This window comes from Hyaena hyaena, unplaced genomic scaffold (genome assembly GCF_003009895.1).
Source record: "Hyaena hyaena isolate Hyena2069 unplaced genomic scaffold, ASM300989v1 scaffold_71, whole genome shotgun sequence".
In the NCBI taxonomy this organism is placed as follows: Eukaryota; Metazoa; Chordata; class Mammalia; order Carnivora; family Hyaenidae; genus Hyaena; species Hyaena hyaena.
The window spans coordinates 1,484,416-1,489,833 of record NW_024080704.1 but is presented as its reverse complement, the minus strand read 5'-3'; the positions used below and the strand labels follow the sequence as shown (position 1 = coordinate 1,489,833).

General features: G+C 45.4%; 1 pseudogene; it reads left to right on the top strand.

The window, feature by feature from the left end:
* Positions 1-5,019: 5,019 nt before the first annotated feature.
* LOC120232467 lies at positions 5,020-5,184 on the top strand (annotated as a pseudogene).
* The last annotated feature ends 234 nt before the right edge of the window (positions 5,185-5,418 follow it).

Sequence of the window (5,418 nt, the reverse complement as noted above, 5' to 3'; positions counted from 1 at the left end):
AGGGGCCAGAGGGATGGATGGAGTAAATATTGGGGGCGGAAAAGTCAGTCAATGCCTCGGAACTCTTTTGCCGTGTTTATAAATATCCAAAGAAAGAGGTGATGAACTTTCAATATCCCTAGCATTAAGAGAATGACTGTAGAAAATCATCATTTTTAGCTCTTAGAAGACAATTACATAATTAACCCAAGTAGTATAGATGCTTTCTTTCTCTGAAATTGCTCCTGCTGAGTTATGACACATCCCTGCGCTCAGTGAGCTGGGGTGGGAGCCAAGTTGGAAGGGACCCCTGACTTCCTCACGCAAGCTGCAGAGGACAGCATTGGAGAGATGTGTCCCGAGGTAACCTCAGGACTTTCCCCAGGACTCCCCAGCCCTCTGCCGTGGAGGTCAGGCCCCATGGCTGTCCCAGGAGTGGAAGGTAGGGTGTGCAGGCTGGGTGGTCAACACAGAGAGCAGCAGAGAGAGGGTGCGGTAGGGCTGTGACACTAAGGAGTCACTAGTTTTCCAAACACCAAGTCCAGCCCTAAAGCCATAGAGCTCATCTTGCAACTTGGCATCCTGAAAGGGGAAGGCACGAGTCAGAGGAGGCTCGCAAAGACATGAGGTGCCAATTTCCACCTCATCCCCAAGTCATAACTCTCCAGGCCTCGGATCACTCAGGCGAAGCACTTCTGCCAGCCCCAGGCCTCCTCCCACCTCCTTAATTCCAGCACAGCCCAGAGCTCCTGCCACAACACGCGTGACGGCTTGCCACAGCCATGGGCTGAGGGTCACAGCCGGGTAACATGTATTTTAGATCTACGGGCAGAGCAAGACTCTGTAAAATATTGAGGTCTTTAAATCTAAATATCTCTGATTTCTACAATCCTTTCTCTGCTCGCCCTCACGGTATCCCTTCTCCCCATAAGGTCAGAACATTCCTGTTCTCCTCTCTTACAGAAGATAGCTGTAGATTAAGAAGTTGAACTTCAAACCCTAAGACCTGCACTGGAGCCCAACCAGGTCAGCAGTACTCAGCATATGGGAAGCCTCCAGAAGTGTCCATTCCTCCGAATCCATCTGTCCCCTCAGAAGGATGCTGCCATCAATATTACGCACCTGAACACTTGCTTCTTCTAGAGCACGGCTCTTGACTTTTACTAAGTGTGAAAATCATTTTTTAATGCCAAGAAATTTTATAAACCAGCTGCCTTATGATTAAGATCTACTGAGTGAGAGAGTACATTGAAACACAAAGCTATGTCAAGTCAGCACTTCTCTGAATATGAGTTGTATTCGTTGATCGCATCTACTGTATTTAAAAATCGCAGTATGTATATGTGCAGAGTTGACCATCCATTCAGTCTATGGCAACATTTTGCTCAAAATGCAGATCCCCAGATACCCTCCCACCCCCCACCAGAAATCTGAATTCGGTGGATTTGGAAGTATCCTGACATCTGCATTTTCACCCTGTGTATTTTTTAAATGGTGGTCAGCCACTGACCACTCTTGAGAAATACTATTCCAAGGGGACTTATTTGAATTATCCGTGGTGCCTTTTAATAATGTAGCTAAATAGGGCTGTTGTTTTCAGCCTGTTAGTACTTTGTAATAGTTTTACTCATCATCTGTTTTTAATGTTTTCTGAGGTCTGTGAAGGTAACCATGGGAAATACTGGCTTATTGGCTTGGTCATCAGATTGGGGAGATGCAGAAGATGGAATTCAGTGCTTTGTGAATGTCCGTTAAAGCACATGGTTTCCTGTATCTTTGACTTTCACTGTCAAGGCTCAAAGCTTGCAAATCATCATTTCTAGCCCTGCAAAGAGAAATTGAAGGATGTTTGTGTTCTTTCTTATTGGCTCTATACCAGTTTTACAAACTCAAGTGTGGCCAGAGTTATCCCCTTAATTATGTGTCTTCCAAATCATACAATCCAGAAGTCCATAACTGGACAGTTCACATAGTCCTAGAAGCCTAGCTGCCCTTCTACAATAAACATGGGGATGACCATGGCGTCACTGTTCCTGGTCTGGGCATAGCGTTTGTCTCCATCCACCCTGGAGTCTGATTTGAGAATATGGATAGTTTCAGAATCCATTTTGTGTAAAGGGAAAGAGATTTGCTTCTTTCAATAATGCCATGGAATTTCCGACCTGATTATTAAAAGCTCTGATGAGTCAAATTTAGGCTGGGTTCCTGGCTCAGCATAACTCCCACATTCCTTGAGTTTTGGATTCCTCCAGAATTCATCAAGTCTAAGTCATACCCTGACTCCAGTTCCTATGTTATATTGGAGATCTGAAGAGCATAGCAAAAATCTGCTGCCCTGAACCAAATTTCCATTTAACTCAGAAAATAGAGCTCTTAATTTATATTTCCCTTGACAAACAATGGTTTAACTTACAGGGGGAAAAGCGTCTCAGGAACTTGGACAAACTTAAGAGAACTAAATTAGGGGTTAGATAAAACTCAGCCTTCCCCCTTCAGCCAGGTTCTGCCATCTCTAGTTACTATAAACAATTGCGATTTTAAAAGTGTTGAAGAAAACACACTGACAATCTCCCCCAAAGGAGAAAGGGATTACAGGACCATTTCAAACCTCTGTGCTGCTTGGTGTTGATACGGTTATACAGGACAACCTTAGCCCTAGACGAGCAAGAACACCTCACTGCTGTTCCACTAAACCCTTGGAATGAGCGATAAATGGTCCCAGCCACTGTCATTTGTCTGGGAAGTTCTATTATGAGATCCCTAATGAATCCATAGAATAGTAGGCAATGTCTTCAGGATCTCAATATCTCTATCTCCTCTCCCCACCACACACACCCCACAAGTGGGAAAGGTGGATTTTTAGTCTAATTTGAAAACATGTGGGAAGTACACACTTTGTGCTAAGAATTCTCCAGGCAAAAATGTTGAAGATAAGGGCCTGAGGAGATGTGTACTATAAGATCTGCCATCCAGAGATAGAAACTCTAGAACATCCTTTAGTGTTTCTTACACTTCCTACTAAGGAGGAAATTGCTATCCTTTTTTTTTCCCCCAAAATACACAAACCAGAGAAGGAGCACTGATTAGCCCTAACATGGCTTCAAGTCAAGATCTAGCCTTATGATGCTTTTTGTCATTCTGCAGTGACCATCATGTACCCAAACTTTCCAACTTGAGGAAACTCACTTCCAGCCTGGAAAAGCCCTTGGCCAGAAACTTTCAAGGACTCCTAAAGATGGGAGTGTGCCTTTGTCACTCATGACATTGGTCAAATCTGTTTGCCTCAGGGGTCCTTGGTTTTCCCCATCTGCACAGATAGGAAGTCAGACCAGACTACCAAAGCCCCTTCCTAATGAGACAGTTTATGGGTCTGAAATTTCCCAGACCTCACGGCTCCCTTCCCTGCCCTGCTTTAGACCCTGACTGCTCCCTCTTTCTTCTCAGCTTCCCCACTGAGGTCCCCATACTCTCAGAGGAAAAGAACTAGAAGAAACTATCTGTACTACGTAATCTGTGTCTAGTTGTTATTTGGGTAACCACCTCCAGGGTGGGGAGGGATAGTCTTTGCATTTTACAAGACCCCAAAGGGTTTCAGCATCAGTCCTGCTGATAGCAGAAGGAAAGAGGAAAGGGAAAGGGAGATACCTGGACACCTTTAGCTCACCCCTCGTGTCCCACTTTCTATGAATGACATGGTCCTAGAAAAGCCTATTTCATAGAAGAGGGAAGGAGCCATAGTCTAGAACAAGTAGAAGAGAAAGAAGGAGAGACAGACCAGTGGGAACTATAACAAGAGGAAGGATTTGGGCCAAAAGGCTTCTGTTTAGAAAAGGAACAGAGAGAACCAGGGATGGCAAGTATATACCCAGCACATTGCCAGTCCTATAAGATGTGGCTACATGACCACATCGTCCCCTGCTGTCAAGGGTCACCTCTCATGTAGTCTCCAGGAGCTGCCATCATTGGTCTGTTGGTGGGGGAGGTTGAGCCTACTTGCCCTCCATGACGCTACACTCAGCAATTTCAAACTGTGGTAGACAGAAGTCAGAAAACAGCAATGCAGCAGCTCTGACCTTCTGAGAATAACATAAATGGCCACCTTCACGCCTAATTACCAGAACTATTGTCAGACAGAGGAGTGTATGCACCATGTTCACCTCAAATTCTAAGGGGTTATTGAGGTAAAAAGCCACCTCGATAACGCACCAAGTTCCCATCTAGTCTTTCCTTGAGGACTTCCAGTAGCAGAGAGCTCATTACTTTCATGTATATTTCGTTGTCAGGCAGCAAGAAAGGTTTCCCTTGAGCTGAGGAAGAAGTTCCTCTCTGTAACTTGGACCCACAGAGGCCAGCTCAGTCCTGTGGGACCACACAGGAGAAAAACATAAGCCCCTGCTTTGTGCCAATCCTTCAGAGCCCGATATCGCCTCCCATGTCCCCACTCGCCCCTCTTCCATGACCAGGCACACTTGTGTCCTTCAGCTGTTCTTCATACAGCCTGGTTTCAAATCTAATGCAGGCTGGTGCTTCTTACAACTATGGAGAACTGCTTGGATTGTTCGAATTAGAGACAAAGGATACTTTCCTCCACCCATTTTGATTCTAAGAGCTAAAACCTTTGCTATGTCACTAGACCATGTGGTTGCCATGATCTTGGGTGTATCTCTTTTCTGAGTTTGGAGGAGTTTGACCTTCATAAACTCACAGGCTCCTCCCATTTCTGCAAATATAACCCAGTATGAAGTCCCATCTGTCACGCCCCCCGCCCCCGCCCGCATACACTCGGCAGGACACCAGCCATTGTGGGAGAAGCAGAGGATCCTGCTAGGAAACCAGGGCTCTTCGTACAGAATGATCTGACCTTTGCTCCTCCTCCTGCCACATACGTCCACCTATGGTTATTCGGCAACTTCTGTTGTCCTCTAAGGCAGCTTTCCATTTTAATCCAAGTTTCGTCTTGGTCAGAGAGAAACAGGGAGATTTCGTCTCCAGAACTAGCTATGATCCAAGTGTGTAAGCTCTGCTAGCTAGGGAACTGGGATTGCTTCTTGGTCTTTTGGCTAAGATCAAGTGTAGTATCTGTTCTTATCAGCTTAATAGCTCAGGAATTGGTTTTAAAAGTCCTATTTTTGAGTGTTTAGATCAGATAGGAGAGCTGAGAGTGATACTCAGTTTACTAACTAGCCCAGGCTTATTTAAAGACCTATGATGGAGCAACAGGATAAGTCCCAAAGCCTAAGACAGGCCCTGGACAGGGCCAAGGGGCCAGGAATATGGGAATGACAAGACAGAGACCTGAGCATAGCCAACAATTCCTCAACAATCAGGGATATAAAAAGTAGGGGGGGGGGAACCCACAAGAAGTTATCTTTAGGGTCATTCCTTTTATCTTCATGTGTGATTTGTTCCCAGCCCTTCCCACTCTCTCCCACAGGGCCT